The following is an 18,164-nucleotide window of genomic DNA, read 5'->3' on the forward strand; positions in this document are numbered from 1 at the left end:
AGAAAGAAATCCATTAATGCAAGAAACACAAAGCAGAGAGAGTGGCAATGTGTTTGAGCAGTTATGCCAACTGCTTAGACGAGGTTGGTCAGAATCCTGGGTCTGAGTGTTGATTTTAATATAAACGTACTGTGTAACCTTGATTAAATCACCTTATCTCTCAGAACCTTGGCTTCCTCATCTGTGTATTACGGGAGGAGATTTTAAAGGAGGAGGTAGCTTATGTGATCTCTAATTTCTCTGCGCAAGCATCTCCCAGTTGGATGAGAGCCCAGTTTAAGACCTGAGTCTTCACTGTTTACAATTCTTGAAGACAATCAACATGCATAGGAACTGGGAGATGGGGCACTCATCTGAGCAGAGCTCACCAAGGAAAACAGAGAAGGAACAGAGTTGGAGAGCTTTTGACTCAAGGTGTATTCCTGGATGGATCAGCCATTGCCCTGCCAGGAATTAACAGAGACTAGGTGACTACTGGATAGGTCTTGCCTCACCCCGCCCCCAAAAGTTCTGTAATTACATAGAAATAATTCTAAAGACAGGAATCCCAGGTACCACAAAGAATTCACCTTAATAAATTCAATCCAGCAAATGTGATTGACCTCTCATTGGGTACTCAGGTTACCATGAGACCTTCCTTTGGCGATAGATGGTTGATCTGAGCTGACATAGCAATAATTCCAGAGACAGAACAGCTGGTTCAGAAACTCAACTTCCTCAGACACAGGTTGCCCATTTCTACCTCATGCCTTTATTAGTCAGCCTGCACTGCCACAGATGCCAGAAAAATTAATCTTATGTTTTCAATACTCTTTATGTCCTAAGATTTCCAAAACATTCCAGAGCAGAGAACCCAGTACTGAACTGAACTCTGAACAGACTATTTGTACCCTTCAGTCCCTATGCTCACCTTCATCCATTGTCTCACCTCCTATTCTTGGTCACTGATAAGTTCTCATCTCCTTTCCACATTTATGTTCTTCATGTATGTTCTTCCTCCAGTTTTTAACCAGTTTTCTGAACTTAATAAATATTGGCTTCCTCTTCAATATCTCCCTCTTCACGAATCACAAAATCCCTTTCACTCATTCTGCACATGTGGCCTGGTTTCACATATCCTTATTAAAAAGAAGGGGAGAAAGCTTTCTGGATAAATCCTGCTTTCCTTCTCTGCTACCATCCTCTCTCTTCCCCATCACTGCCACTCTTTTGAAAAAGCAGCCCGTATTCACTGCCTCTCTATCCTTTTCCGTTCAATTACTCCTCAGCCTGTCCTCTTGCTATTCAACCACAGATTCTCTAACACTATTAAATTACTCTATCAAAGGTCCCAACAATACCAAAACTGTCAGAACTAATGACTTCTACTTTGTCCTCTTAGTATTTAACCGATAGGTAGCTTTTGATTACACTGACCGTTCATGCCATCCTTCTCAATACTCTTTCCCCTTTAACTTCAGTGACACCACATCCTCCTGCCTGTCCTCTGAACCTTCCAGACTACTCCATAACCAGTTCTGTCCCTTTTCTTTTTCCTCAGTTGCCCCTCAAAAGTTCAGATATTCCAGGGTGCCAGTTTTGGCCATTTTCTTTTTTCATAGTCACATCCTCATTATTATTTATCAATTATATCTTACTACCAGGGCTCCTAAACCTTCATCTGCAAACCCCACCTCTCTTCTGAGGCCATAATTCTTGTTTTGAAATGGAGAGATTCCTCAATATCTACCCTTAAGTGAACCACAAGTGCCTCAAATTCAGCATATCCAGACAAACTCATTATCTTTACCCTTAAATTTCTCATCTTCCCATATTGCCCAGTGAATAACATCACCATCTGCCCAGATTCCCAAGCAAGAAAATTCAGTCTCCCTTGACTCATGTGCCTTCTCTCTTTCTTCTGTGCAGGTGCTCTTCCGGTTCTATTGACTCCCTCTCAAAAATATCTCTGGAACCCTATCCTCATCTTACTCCTGCAGCTATGAGGTTTAAAGTCCCTTGCATAGCCTACTGCATGAGGCTGCTCTGCCTGTCCCAGCTCCAATCTCCCACCACTCTGTTTCCAGACCTGCTCTGCTCAAAGTTCCTTGCAGGGACTTTGGGTCCCTCTAGGGACCATCACTGTTACAGGTTTCAGTCTTAAGTCTCTGACACAGAAATCAAAGCTCATTATCTCCCACCATACACAGTGTACCCCACACTTTTGCCAGGTAGGAAGATTTGCCATTTCCCAAGCACTACCATTACCAGACATCGTATTGCTTATTTAGAATGTGATGACTGGTTCTTTGGACAATGCCTGGCACGTAGACCAAAAAATAGGTGCAGGTGAAGGTATAAATGAACAAGTGAACAAATATACTTTCACACCAGTCTTATATAGATGCTGTCCTTCTGCCTAAAATTCCACTTGGTAGAAGCCTGCTTTTTCCCCAAGAGGCAGAGCAAATGTTTACCCCCCAACCCCCCGTACAGCCTTTCCAGAACCCTCCCAGTGCTTCCAAACCATAATCTCGTGCTTGTAGTAGCAATAGCATGTTTATCAGATTGCATTTGGAGTTTACACGTTTTTCCAGATCCTTAGATTGTTCTTTCAGAGCAAGGCCAGAGTGTAACTTAACTTTGTATTAAGTACAACACCAAGTCCTGTTGTTTTATCTCCTGGCTTCACCTCTAATCTATCCACTCGTCTCCTCCAGCTACCATTATCTTGTCCTGGAAAACTGCACCAATCTTCTACTTGTGCCTCCCCATCCACGAGCATGCTCTCCCCTCACCCTCATCCATTCTCTACACAGCAACCAGAGTGACATTTTCTAAATTCATACCTAATCATGTCACCTTCAACACCTGGTACACATGCACACTCTCTCTCTCTCTCTCTCCATACCTTACTGCTGCTCTTAACATAAAAAAGAAACTAGACTGCTCACATTTTCTCCTTTGCTCTACTGGCCCTTCTTCAGTTCATAAAAGGTACTATGTTATGCAGCCCACCGTGGGCCTTGCTTGTTCCTTCTGACTAGAACTTCCTTTCCACTCTGCCCTCTTAATTTAGTCAGTTCCTCCTCATTCTTCAGACCCTGACACCAGTATCACTTGCCCAGGAATGCTCCCCTTGACCTCCCCAACTAGGACAAAACCTCCTGCTAATATAACACACTCTCATATCACCACTAGACTCTAGGTGGTGACTATCATTTTAACACTCTTATACTTACTTATGTATTACTTGAATTAATGTCTAACTCCCCTATTGGACTGTAAGTTCCATGAGCACAAGGACATGATTGCTTTTACTCATTATTGGATCCATGGTGTCTCACACAGAGTCAGGTACCTACAATCAATATCTGATACATGCACAAATAAAAATGAACAAATATAAGTAGTTGGAGAGAGAAGATACCCAGATATAACAAGAAAATACTAAGTTGTAGGAATGATAATGATAACTGATGGAGGAGTTAACAGACATACAAACACTGGCTGAGCCTCTACTCTGATCTAGGCACTTACATGGCTATAGTTTAAAATCAAACCCAGGACAAAAATGTACAGGACAATATGTGCAAAATAAGTGATACAAACATTGTATTTGTTCGGACTCTTTCTGTTGTGTGAGGGCAAAATAAAATAAACCTCAAACAGGCTGAAGAAAAGAAGGGAGTTTAATGGCTCATTTAACTTGATGGTCAGCGAGAAGGAATGGCTTTAGAAACAGCTCTATTCAGGTTCAAGGTCCTTAGAACTTGGCCTCTCCCCCTCTCTCTGGTCTCCCTTCACTATGTTCATTCCAGCCCTGAGCCCCACCCTTGGTGGCAAGAAAGCAGTAGCAGTCCTGCCTTCAAACATCATCTCAGGTTCTATTTGGGGGAATGTGCTGCCCTTTTTCTTGCTCAATCCCACAAAAGTCTTAAGATTTAAGTCTGACTTGCTTAGATCACACAACCATCCCTGGACCAACCACTGCAGCTAAGAGAATGTGATGTTCAAATTGGCTGTGGCCTGGGTAACGGGCTCCATACCTAGAGGTGAGAAAACCTACCCCAACCACATGGATTTGGAATGGGGGAGGGAGATCCACAAACAAAAACTGAGGCCACTGCTGGAAAAAAAAAAAAAAAAAGTGGAGACTAGATGGTGGTAGTTGGGCAAACAATGAATGCCTAAAAAGAAAATTAGTCCTCTTCTCATCCAGAAGAGAGAGGGCTTTGTGACCTGGGTAGCTGGGGATTTGCTACGTTTGATTCTTCCCCCTTCCTCCTGTTAGAATAATTGAAAGAATCCAGTAACTCTGCCCCAATCCATGCTAATCCATCTTTAATTAATCCAGCTTAACCCACCCACCTCTGCTTCTATAAGAAGTCAAGAGGGAACGGAGTCTTTTGGTAGAAGTGGAGCAGGAGCTTCTCCAACAGAAATGAAATGATCACTGTCACACCTTAGCTTTCCTCAGCATCACTATCTCAAACCTCCTGACTCTTCACTGCTTTGGGACTGACTGGGGGAAAAGGAAATCATTAAACTCTCTGCAGTGTGAAGTGGCTTTGCAAAGTGCACTGTAAACTGTTTACCTTATCTTTAATTATTTTGGAGTCATATATCAGCTTGGTATAAAGTGTGAAGACTACACTAAATAGGGTGGAGGGGAGGAGGTGACAATGTGGTGATTTATGGTAACCAGAAAAATTATGTATGGAAATGAGTGCAATTTAAAAACACATCTACGTGCTATTGTAACACTGGAGGGGGAAGAAAAGCCAGTGTATAATAAAATATCTTTGAAAATAGGAGCATGATGAATATGCAAATGAGACCAATCAACATCAGCTAAGATATGGTATATGCAGATGAGACGGCAATGAGCCAAAATGTGAAATAGCTCCCAAACCATAAATATGAACCATATAAAATTCATCTGAAATATTCATGATAACATAAGGACAAAAAGTATAATCAAGTGATTTATTCACATATAAAAATGAGAATACTAGTCTGACACTCCACCCTCCACCCCCAGATCACTGGGGGAAGAAAAGTTAACAGAGGGACTTTTAGAGGAAGAGATTTATTGAATGAAAACGGTTGCAAGCACACTAAAAATGCTGAATATCCTCCAATTCTCAGTTCTTCGGGCTCACTCAGCACAGATAAAGGGAAAGGAAATAAGTCAGGTAACTAAAATACTAATGGCACCGGTGCTAGAAAATTTGGGTTCCAATCTGCTTTGCCTCCCTAACATTTCCTTAGGTCTGTTCCTACTCTGACCATCTGTGATTCTGAGAGTTAATGGGCAAAGAAGGCTTGAGTCCCACTTACTGAAATAAAGCAAGAAGGAAAGGCTGATGATTGTACAGGCTCCTGATAAAAAACTGAAGGCCAGTGTTGGAGTGGCTGGACCTCTGAATGGGAAGAGGGGATCTGAATCCCAGGGCAAAAAAAAAAAAAAGTGATAATGAGGTTCAGGTTGTACTTTAGAATTCTCTGGGGAACTTCTAAAAAATTATTTTAAAAAATAATGCACAAGCTTGAATGTCATTTCCAGGGATTTTTCATTCTATTTGTCTAGGGTAGGGCCAAGGATTGATCATTTTATAAAACTCCCTTGATGATTCTAATATACGGTCACAGGTGACAGCTACTGAGTGGATGATATTTAAGTCTGAATCCAATTTGTAGAAAGAATATTCACCACAACATGTATAGTGTAACTACATGGTGTGGTTGAAGGAGAATAAACAGAGGGGAGGTGGTAGGAGATGAGGTCATAGAAGAAGCTGGGGTAAGGTCATGGAGAACCTTATAGGCCATGGGGAAAAGTTTGAGTGTCATAGTGAGCATGATGGAAATTACCTGGGTTATTTTAAGCAACTAACTATCTGACTTGGATTTGTTAAAGTTCACTTGCACACACAGATTTTGCTTTACTAATATTTTGTTAAGAATTTTTGTGTCTATATTTGTAGAGGTGTTAGTTTGTATATTTCTTTTCTTATAATTGCTCTGTTTTGTTTTGTTATACTGGTGCTATAAAATGAGTTGGGAAATGTCCCCTCATCCTCTGTATCTTGAAAGAGTTGGTTACAATAAGGAAAGAATACTTTTTTTCCACAAACGGTGCTGAATCAACTCGGTATTCACATGGGAAAAAAAAATAAACCTCAACCCTTACCTCATGTCATATACAAAATCCACCTCTAAACAGATCATAGACTTAAATGTAAAAGCTAAAACTTTAAAACATCTAGAAGAAAATATAGGAGAAAATCTTCACAATCTTGGGATAGGCAAAGATTTCTTAAATAGGACACACAAAGCATAAGATCAGATTTTATTTTGATGAAGTGAAAATAAAATCTCTGCGCTTCAAAAGAACAGCTATCAGGAAAGTGAAAAACCAAGCCACAGGCGGGGAGAAAAATATTTCCAAAACATGCTTCTGAAAAGGGACTTGGATTAAGAATACATAAAGAACTCTTAAAAGTGAAAAATAAGTAGATAAACAATCCAATTGAAACTAGGCAAAAGATCTGAATGGATACTTCCCAAAGATACACAAATGGACACTAAGCACATGAAAAGATATTCAACATTAGTGGCCATTACAGAAATGAATTTTAAAACCTTAAAGAAATACCATTACATACCCATACCCACTAGAATAGCTAGAATTAAAGACTGACAATATAGGCATTGGTGAAACTGCGGAGTGACTGGAACTCTCATATGTATCTGGTGAGACTGCAAAATAGTACAACCCCTTTGGGAAAGAGTTTGACAGTTCCTTATAAAGTATTTATCCAAGAGAAATGAAAACATATGTCCACACAAAGACTTGTTCAAGAATGTTCATAACAGATTTATTCATAATAGCTCCAAACTAAAAACAATCCAAGTACTCATCACCAGGTCACTGGGTAAACAAAATTATGTTCTATTCATACAACAGAGTATGAATAAGTAATAAAAGGGAATAAACTACCAACACAACAACATGGATGAGTCTCAAGTCTCAGGCAAAGAAGCGAAACACAAAAGAATATACCATACACCAAATAATTCTATCTATATGAAACTTGAAGAAAGAATATCTAATCTATTGTGACAGGAAGCACATCAGTACTTGTTGGGGCCAAGGGTGATGGTGGGGATTGTCTGGGAAGGGGTGCAAAGGAAATTTTAAGGCTCATGGAGATGTTCTATAACTTGATTGTGATGGTTGTTACAAAATATATGAATTTGTAAAAACTCCTCAAAGAGTTAAAATGAGTGAATAGTATTATTTGTTAAATTACACTTCAGTAAATAAAGCCGATTGTCTAAAATCAACAATTTTTCAGCACCTATTTGGGGCCAGGTGTTTTAAATACATTTCAGTTAATCTGCACTTTATAGACAGGGATACTGACATTCAGAAAAGGTAAGCAATCAACTAGCATCAGAGAGTTCTTTTGCAGGGAAGCTAGGATTTGAACCCAAGGTAATCTGGTTCTTTCGGCTACACAAGGCTTCCTTTTTGCTGGCGCCTACCATTTTCCAGAATCATTCTACTAAAGTAAAAAGCGACAAAGGGGAGGATTAAGGCTGTGAAAGCTTCCTTTGATGTCATTTAAAATTAGAAGAGAGGATTTCTGTGCCTAAGCACTTGGAATTGCCATAAACCAGAACCTAGAGTCATAGAGGAGACAGTCATAGAGGAGAGGAAACCTCTTCTGGGACAGTCATAGAGGAGAGGAAACCTCTTCTTGGAGTATTTTTTTCACCTTCAAGTTTCAGTGTGCCAACTCATTTCTGGGTAAAGATCCTGCTGAGACTGGCTTTAGTTCAAGGCTTTGAAAACCAGGCTGCCTGTTAAGTTGCAAATTAACTTAGTCAGCAGTTGGGAAATGTAAAAGTTGGGCCAATTAAGTTGTCGTTATTGACCCAGGTCAAACATGAGTTAGTGTCTAGAAGGTGAAAGTCCTTATCTCATTTCCTGTTCTCCATAAATATTCTGAAAATAAGTATTTTTGTTGTATTTACTGCTTCAACCAAGAACATAAGAAGCCATTTTCTTGTCACTTTTTGGGTTGATGTGCTTTTAGTATTTCCATTAAGTCTCCTTATTTTCAACTCTTTCTAGGTGGGTCCTCAAAATAAACTCTACAATATCTAATAGCTGCCCAGATCAGAAAAGAGAATAATTTATTAGCTTTGCATTTATATGCTTGGTTTTGTTTTGTTTTTTCGCTTGTTTGTTTTCACTTCAATTTCTTTCTATGTGTGCATGGTGGGGAGGATTCTGATAAAGGAAACAGAGTTCCTGAGATCTAGTAATTTTATGGATGCCTTCAACCTTATATTCATTATAACTGTCCACATCTCAGTCCCTTCTGTTTTATCCATGAAGGTAGTGAGGGTTTCCTTTGCTGGAAGAGATTCCAAAAAAGGGAATACTGAAAGAATACAGATGAGAGCCCCACTGACTTAATCACCTCAGGCTGCTGTAATAAAACACTGGATTGGGTGGCTTAAGCAACAGACATTTAAATCTCACAGTTCTAAGAGTCCAAGATTAGAAGTCCAAGATTAGAGTGCCAGTGTGGTCAGGTTCTAGTGAGAACCCACTCCCTGCCTTTTCTCTGTATCTCCACATGGTTAAGAGAGAGCTCTGGTCTCTTTATCCCCTTGTGTGGGCACCAATCCCATCATGAGAGCTCCACCTCCATGACCTTATCCAATTATTTTCCAAAGTCCCCATCTCCAAATTCCACCACACTGGGAATTAGGGCTTAATTTGGGGGTGATGGGGGGAGAGACACCAACACTCAGTCCATAGCCCCCACTGTGAACTAGCAAGCTTACAGTATGTATGTATAGTATGTATGTTTTTTTTTTTTTTTTTTTTTTTTGTTGTTTTTTGTTTTTTAAATTATTTATTTATTTAGTAATGGCTGTGTTGGGTCTTCGTTTCTGTGCGAGGGCTTTCTCTAGTTGCGGCGAGCGGGGGCCACTCTTCATTGCGGTGCGCGGGCCTCTCACTATCGCGGCCTCTCTTGTTGCGGAGCACAGGCTCCAGACACACAGCCTCAGTCATTGTGGCTCACGGGCCTAGTTGCTCCGCGGCATGTGGGATCTTCCCAGACCAGGGCTCGAACCCGTGTCCCCTGCATGGGCAGGCAGACTCTCAACCAGTGCGCCACCAGGGAAGCCCTAGTATGTATGTTGTAGATGCTCCCTTGCTTGGGAAAGCACAGATATGCCCTCATTAACCTCTTCCATCTCTAGGATCCTCCAGCCTCTTGGCTACTTGATGCTCTAAGGCATTCATGGTCCTGGTGACCTCCGCTCGGTGCCTTTAATTCAGCAGCTAAAGCTTACAGGCGGCAAGACTTCACAGAGTTTACTCAAGCCAGGCTTTTTTGGCTTGCCATCAAGTACAATCTCCTTCCATTTTTTAATCAACAGCCAAGCAATGTCATCTTCTCTTTCTTTTAAGACTTCTGCTTGCCCTTCTGACCTTTCTTGACAAGGCAAGCTGTGGGAAAGACCTTCAAACGTGTTATGTTTGTCAGGGCTCATGGATATACCAGAAAATGAACTGGCCTTTTTGTTCTCTCTGCCAGTAACTCACTGTTTGTGTCTACTCAGAGAAGATACAATTAAGGCAGCATAATACTCAAGTGAAAAATAGCCTCGTGGCTCTGCCCTACAGACTCTTGCTAGATTTTTTTTCTAATAGAGTAGTATTAAAATAAAAAGATGCAATCTAAACACAAGCTCCGATCGATGCACAAACTATCTATTTTTATTTCCTCATTTAGCCCATGCCTATCACAACCACATCCATCTGGGCTGTTTATGACTTAATAAGATGCCTTGAACAGTAAAAGACTCAAATAGGATACACACCCACCTGCCTGCCCACCACCCATAACAAACAAACTACCTGAATCTTATACTTCAGAAACCTCTTCTGTGGTGCTCAGATCCACTCTGGCTAGCCTACACAGAAAGTGAATGATCAGAAATGGGGTTTTACAGTTCAAACCATTCCAGAGGTTAAACAGGCAGAGAGAAAAAGCAGAAGAGTGAGGGACAAATGCCAGAGGAGCCTAAATGAATAAAGTGGAAGTTAACCACCCCAGTGGGTCTGAGATTCTGAGAGAGTCTGGGCATAGAGATAGCAATTGTTGATGCCAAGTGTTTCACAAACATGTAATTTGTGCTTGGATGTAAGCATGCTTTGAAAAGTTAAAAAGTGCATACAAATGCAAGGTATGAATTATAAAGAGAGCACATGTGCTCTGCTTCCCATTCATGGTGTCTCAGCTCAACGACATACTGATTACAGATTTTGCCTTTCTCTCTTCTCATATTCCTCTCCAAAGCACGTAGCATGGGACTGGGCACACTGGAAAGATAATGGCAGGCAAAGTTTGTGAATTTGTCATCTCTGCCCCTGGGGTCCTTCCCCAACTTTTCAGAACCTCTTCCCCAAATCAGGCTCTCAATATTTTTTTTATCTTGTTCTTCATTCTTCTTTCCCAGTAACGATAACAATATCTGAATAATGTAATGGCATTGAAATTCCAAGGAGTTCTGAATTAGATACTCCAAGACAATTTGCCTTTTTAAAAAGCCATGAAATGGGTAATGCCACTCCCAAAGGATTGAATTGCTAATGGCGGGATTTTAGTCAATGTGGCATATGTGCTTAAGGAGGTTCGCTTTAATACCTGAAGAAACATATCTAGACTGACTTACTTGTTTGGACTGCAAAGTCCATGTGTACATGAGCAGAAATTTGAGGGAAAGATGAGCTTCCTGTAATCACAGACATTAGTGCCTTCAAGATTCCATCTACTGAGAATGGGCCCCCTCACGGTCTGACACCAGGTGGAGAACTCAGGCTGGTGTCTGTTTCGTTTTGTTTTTCCTTTACTGAATGTTAAAAATTTGGGGTTCCAGTCTTCATGTATTTGTTTAAAATGTGCCCCCTTATACTTTCCCTTTTATTGCCTTCCCTGCTTCTCTTCATATGCACATATAACTTCTCAGTCCAATCAGATAAAACACTTAAGATGTGACTTTCCATTTAGTAAAGCAGACAGTTGCTTTTGGGGGAAAAGGGATGGTGGTTTACTGCAGCATCAAGTTCCATAACAATAACAACAACAAAAAACCCTGCATCAAGGGTAAGTTCTTCACTAACTTCAAGGAAATGAGGCCAAATCAGAAATCACTGGCTGGAGCTTTTTAAAGAGAAGAGATTTATAGGCTTCAGTCAAGTACTCAAGACAAGTGCAGCCTGATGGATGACACCAGCTAATCCATCAAGTGATTTACCAGGGTTCACAGAGTAAATGGTAAATGATTGTGACTTTCATCACTCCCTGAACACCTGTGAGGATGAGGCCTGTAGAGCTAATATGCTTCCTCAAGCCGGGGACACCTCCTCTGACTAGTGTATGTGCTGTTGTGTTTGGTCTATTCTATTTGTGAGCAACCTTGAGAGAGACCAGGCTAACTCAGAGAAGCATAATCCATCCATCAGCCAAGAATTCCACAAATTCTTCTTGAGTCACAAAATACATTAATTAGATGAGGACTGATTTGACGAAGCTTATGTGCCAGTCACTGCTAGATGTTCTGGGCAATAAAGATGAAGATACAAAGTCCCTGCTCTCCAGGAGCTCTCAAGGAGAACAGCAACAATCGGCTGTCATTTGTTGAGTGATTATTTTGCCAGAAACTGAGATAGCCACTTTACATGCACTTTCTTATTTAATTACCATAACCTCATCATCCCAATTTTACAGCAAGAAGACTGATGTCAAAGGGGTTAGGTGACTTGCCCAATGTCACACATCTAATAAAGGGTAGGGCTGGGATGGTGAAACCTTAAAACCAGGCTTTCTGACTCCCATGTTCACAAAGTAATCTATTATTCTGTAATATCTATGAATGCAACAAAAGTAGTCCAGATTATACACGATATAGGACGGTGATAATCTTGTTCTCTAATGGAGTGAAGTAGGAGTCACAGAGTCCTCATCCATTTTATTCGCAGTAGTAGATTGAATAGCTTTGCATCGGTTTCCTATTTTACAACTTCAAAACTGCCTCATACACCTATTAGCTCATTTAATCTCGCACACCAACCCTTCAGTGGCAGCTGGGGCAAGAATTTGAGCCCATCTCACAGGTGAGGAAATGAAATTCAGAGAAGTTTGGTGACTGGTCTGAGATCAACACCTATGAAGTGATAGAGGTGGGATTTCTCAGATGCCACACACCGTGCGTTTTCTCCATATAATGCTTTGCTTTTTGCAATGCTGTCTCTCATTTATTAAAGAGAAGTTACGTCTTGAGAGTCTTGCAGTCATATCAGTGTAGGATAGTAACAGAGTGTCCAAGTCAGAAGAAAAAAGTAACCCTTATATTTCTGCCAAGTACATAAACTTTATATACAGGTGCTCAGCATTTCTCATACTTTCCACTCAGTCTTGAGCACTTGGCAGAGGGGCGGGGGGGGGGGGGGAAGATGCCCTAAGAATGGATGGATGTCTGGTCCAAGAAGTGAAAATCCAAGCGCAAAACTGGCCTTTTTCATGCCAAAGAGGAAATGCTCTAATAGGGTGGGTCCATTATTAAAAACTGGCCCATGCTATTTCATCAAAACATCATTTTTTAATGGAAATTTCCTAAGTCAGCTATATTTATTGGCTTTTCTTCTTCCTGTTTTTGCCTACTCCCCTTTGTCTCTCCTTGGAATTAACATTCTAGTAACATGTAGATTCAACCAGAACTTTCTAGCCAAGATACAGAATTTCATCTCTGCAAGAAAGGATTTTTCTTTTAGTTAAATGCAGTGAGCATTTTATGACTTTCTACTAAGTGTCTCCTACATCATGGCATCTCAAATCTTAATGTGTATACAAATCACCTGGGGATCTAACTCATATGGAGAGTCTGACTAAGGAGGTCTGGGTGGGACCCGAGATTCTGCAGTGCTAACCAGCTCCCAGGTGATGCCAACACTGATAGTCCACGGTCCAGAAGGAGTAACAAGATCTAAAAAATACTAGTTCTGTGTAAGGAGGTGTATTGTGGAGGATTCAAGAAAAATGGACCACAATTCCTGCTCTAGTGTAGTTGTCGATAAAATACACATGAATCAATTAAAGAAAAACACAGAACAAATGCATAAACATGTGCTCCACTGCTATAACCAAATGATAGGTAATGGGAAAAAGTTTTCTTATTTTCTTTGTCATTATCAGATCACATTTAATAGTAAAAACTGTCCTCATTTTTTTAGTGTAATTAGTCACTCATGAAAGTACTGTCTCAGTTTCTGAACGTCCCTCTACCGGTACTCTGGAAACACTGCTGGACACTGAAAATTGCAATTCACTTACAACAATTTCAGGAGCAAACCCATTGTATGGCTCATCTAGGCAAACTGAGCCTCAGCACTCCTTCTTGTGGCAGAAGGATATGTATATCTCAGGCAAAAAGTAGGAGACTGAATACAGGCATTTATGTTCTTGCAGTCAGAAGTGGACACAGGTCAGAGGGAAAGTGCAGGTCAAGGTAGCACACGTTTCATTCAAGATCAAGTACTGCTAGAGTCGTGAGTGATATGGGTTGGGGAAAGAGAGATGGAGGAAGGCAGTGGGAATGCTGGAAAGAAACAAAGAGACCTTCTTTGTTCCTTACCCTTCCAGCCAAGGCCAAGAAACATTCCTGGCACAATCAACGAAGCTCACAGGACACCTGGAGTGGAATGAAAGTTATGCTGTTCTGCATGAGTTCCAAAGGAAGAATGCCACAGAGCTAATCACTGGACTGAGATTGCCATTTAATGCCCTTCCGCCACAAGCCATTCATCAAGTTTATAGCAGCAACAAGAGTTCATTACCATGTTCCTGTTTTGCAGATTCTTGAACAAGGTTATGCCTCCAATTTTCAGTGTGCTGTATAAAAGGAATGAGGGAAGGTGGGAGGGTGAGAGGGTTTCTGAAGGGAATGGTAATAAACAGACTAGATGATCCTCACCAACTGGAAATGTGAATCTCCCCCACCTGCTTATGACTTTGTACAATCAGAAAGAACACTTCACAAACTCTCAGATTCATTCTTATTAGAAGTTCCTAAGCTCCTCTTATCAATCTATCTATTCATTCATCTTTCAGTCAGTCTTCCATATTAGAAGCTGAAAGAGAATATAGGATTTGGTTCTAGCTCCTAAGAAGTTTGTGATGTAGTTATAGAAATAAAAGGAATTCATGTGAAACAGGTCACAAACCAGAACAGAAGCAACCTCTAAATGTTGCTGTCCAGATCTTGGGTGCTGAAAGCAGTTTGAAGAGATGGGAGTTAGATCAGTGTGGTGCAGAGAAGCCAAAAGAGGTTTTGTGGAGATTTCCATAATCAAAGGAGAGAGGGCAGGGCTTCCCTCGTGGCACAGTGCTTAAGAATCCACCTGCCAATGCAGGGGACACGGATTCGAGCCCTGGTCCGGGAAGATCCCACATGCCGCGGAGCAACTAGGCCCGTGTGTCACAACTACTGAGCCTGTGTACCACAACTACTGAAGCCCGCACGCCTAGAGCCTGTGCTCCACAACAAGAGAAGCCACCACAATGAGAAGCCCGCGCACCGCAACGAAGAGTAGCCCCTGCTCGCCGCAACTAGAGAAAAGCCTGCGTGCAGCAACAGAGACCCAATGCAGGCAAAAGTAAAATTAAAAAAAAAAAAGAAAAGAAATAAGAAGAATGGCAAAGCTTATTTAAAAAAAAGAAAAGAAAAGGAGAGAGGGCAAAGTGTTCTGAGTGGCAGATACTCATGAAACAAATTCTAAGTCATAATGGGGATCTGAGGTCTCCCTAAAGAGGTCTGCAGGCTCCCACAGTCCTTGTCTTTTGATCACATTATGCACAAAGGGCTCCCACTGAGCTCAGAAAGTTCAAACAGGAGTAGAAGAAAAGAAGATTCACGCACTGGGATAACTGTATCTGAATTCACCAGGATACTGACTCTTTTAATGCCCCGCCCATGACTCTGTAGTCAAGATGCTAGGCGATTGTCCATCAATATCCAGATGTGTAATGGTCGGTGTACAATAGACAGACTCAAATTACATCTAAAACTGTTTAGTCTCATTGATTTGGGGGAACTGTTGTTAAGAAGGCCAGCTCTCCATAGACAGATGTCCCTTAGGCTGTCCCTAAAATTCCTCAGTGCTCCCCAAACCTAGGCAGCAAGGGAGTCAGAAAGGGAAATATTCTGCTCCTGCCCAAACGCAAGAGTTTTCCTGATCTCCTCTGGAGAAAGCCAAGTGAATGCTCACTATTCCCAAGCCTAGTTGTCTCCATTGCAGAAATATGAGAAGGTCTTGGTGTGCTTTTAAAAATGCTCTAAGAGCTGCTATATTCTGCTTTTTTTCCATAAACTGTTGTCAGTGTCAAGATAAAAAACAGGCTCTGTCTGATCAGTGAGTTCATGGGTGATGTAATACTATAGCTGGTCCCTGCCTCTTGGCAATCCTCTATTTGAACAATGCAAATGGTAGGATCTGACTGAACTAAATATGCCACTTCCTCAGTCATTCCTCATTAACTCTGTCTTTTTAGTCCAAACCTGTTCCTTTTCCTGCTCCTGCCCCAGGAGTCTAGGGATGACCAACCCTAGAAATATATTTGGCTCTTTAGAACTTAAGATGCCACATTTAGAGCTATTAAAAAAAAAGAACTTGCTGTTCCAACATTCACTAATGTATGATTAAAAGCAAAACCACGCCTTTGAAGACTTCAAAAGATACAGCAACAAACATATGTGTGGGTTCTGTAGCCATCCTATATAGAGGAGAAAATGTGGATGGCAATGAATTTTTCTGCTCTTTATCAAGAGCAGTGATAAATTTTGACCACCAACTTTTGTCAGATTGCCACAGTCCCCTTGTGAGACTTACCACACACTGCTCTGACAATCCTATTTTCAGGTTCAGTGTTTCTCTGTTCTTGTTCTATCATCCCTTCTTCGGCATTCAGAATGTCTTCACTCCCCATCAACATCTAATCTCTCCTGATTCTCACTCCAAATAATTCTTAAACGCAAGAGTAGATGATCACCTTTAAAGTCACGACTTAAATGCCCCAGACCCATGTCACTGGGTAAAATTTGGGAAGGTAAAGTTTCAAAAGCACCAGTTCTAGATTCTACAGTATAAAACATGATATGGAAGAATGTGCCCTTGCCTTGCCCATGTCTCTGGAAACATTTCCAAGATGAATTGCTATGTACGTGGTGGGAGGGTGGTGAAGGTACTTTAAGCCACTATCATTGCACCATTTCTCCCTCCTCACTTCTTAAAAGTAAGTGTTCCATGATGAGGGAGGAAGGAAGCTCCCTCCTAGACTGTGAGAGTCTATTCCCTTCCCTTCAGGCAAGGGTGTCAGGGGGTAGTCTCAAGAAAAAAATACATTTCCTGGTCTAGAACTCCTCAGACCAGACTCCTTTTCAATTCTAGAATATTCCATTGCATTGTTTCCCAGCAGCCCCTATCTTGGGTCTTCTTTAGAATAATCCAGTAATATTTTAAATATAAAATCCCCTAGGGCCATAAATCAAAGATAATATGAGGACTGAAATAATTCTTCATGCAGCTTGGAAATCTTATAAGAGATATGTACATTTCTGGAAAGGAGACACGGTCTCGGTTCTGCCCATCCTAACTGCAAATTCCATTTTCTAGTATAACTCGAGATTTCTGCATGGTCGGAGGAGCTCCCTGACATGCCACCCTCAGAAGCTGGACTAAGCAAAAAGGCATGCTGTCTCTTTTCAGAAACAGCAGAGGCGTGTTCACTGTAGCATGTAAACATTTTTATACTGAGTGAATTCCATTTCTATCCATACTCATCACAAATGAGCACCACCAAAATGTTCAAATACATATTCACAATGTGCCTCTAGAATGCACTGTATGAAAAAAAACGAGAGCTAAGCACGAGGCACAGACCCATTCCATTTAATTAGAGTTTCAGAGGAGCCTAAAAAAGGTCTGTATCTCCTTAAGTGTTCTGTTTCTGTACGAGCATAGCTGTCTGGCATTGTCAGGTGGTTTGAACTGAAAATGATTCCGAATTCAAAGCCTTTAAACCCTGAATGTTTGACTCGGGTAATATTATCACAGACAGACAATAAAAGAAACAATCTAGCCCACTCCTATTCCAAATTTCGTACCAGTGTCCACTTTCCCTTTACAGTAAATCAGAGTGAGAAACCATTTCCTCTGTGTCAATGCCAGAGCCCTGACTTAACGCCATGTTAGAAAATACTGCATTACTCTCAGTACATGCCCAGAGTGTGCCCGCTCCTTATTTTGATTCTCTCCTGTTTTATTTTCAAGTCCCTTTAATCATTTCTCCCCAGCCCAGCCATCCAACTTAGTTAACACTTACCTCGAAGGGCCCTCCCTGCCGGCCAGGTCAGGCTCCTCATGGCCCCATATCCATGCTATCTCCTTTCTTGCCTTCTCATCTCTACTCATGCTGTTCCCCTGCCTTCAGGGGTACCACTCCTCTCTCCATGTACATAACCATTTAGCATGTATTCCTTCCTTCCACATATACTTACTGAGCACCTACTGTGTGCTAGACACTAGAGAGACAACACTGACCAAGGCAGAGATCCTTGCCCTTGCCCTGGATTTTAGATTCTTGGAGTAAGAGACAGAAAATGAACAATAAACTGTTTTTAAAGAGATCGAGTAACATATAGAGATGATAAGTTTGGAGTAGTGGCGGGTGGAGAAAAATTAGAGCAGGGTAAGGGGATCAGGAGTGCCTCTTCTAAGACTTACTCCCTGGTCTGTGGTCCAGTAATTCACAGGATATTCGAATTGCACATTGGTCTTACCATGCCATAATATGTTTGTGGCCACCTCTGCAACACGTCTGTGAGCCTATTCCTAGGATAAACCTAACTGCAACTGAATAGGAAAAACAAAGTAGGCAATAACTTTTTTTTTTTTCAGGTAGCTCCCCAAACCACAATGTATATTATTTCACAAGGCACTGCATACTTCTGTACTGCCCGCCTGCCTTTGTCAACCCATAGACTCTCCCAAGTTGTGGAACAAGGAATGCTGTCCCTGATGCAATGGTTTTGGT

At 41.2% G+C, this 18,164-nt stretch overlaps 1 protein-coding gene across 2 annotated transcripts in view; it reads left to right on the forward strand.

Annotated features, from left to right (window-relative positions):
- The window catches only part of FSHR (follicle stimulating hormone receptor), a 166,675-nt gene that overhangs the window by 74,989 nt on the left and 73,522 nt on the right, over positions 1-18,164 (forward strand). The gene's annotated exons all lie outside the window — the stretch shown is intronic.

This window comes from Balaenoptera acutorostrata, chromosome 12 (genome assembly GCF_949987535.1).
Source record: "Balaenoptera acutorostrata chromosome 12, mBalAcu1.1, whole genome shotgun sequence".
NCBI classification, from domain to species: Eukaryota; Metazoa; Chordata; class Mammalia; order Artiodactyla; family Balaenopteridae; genus Balaenoptera; species Balaenoptera acutorostrata.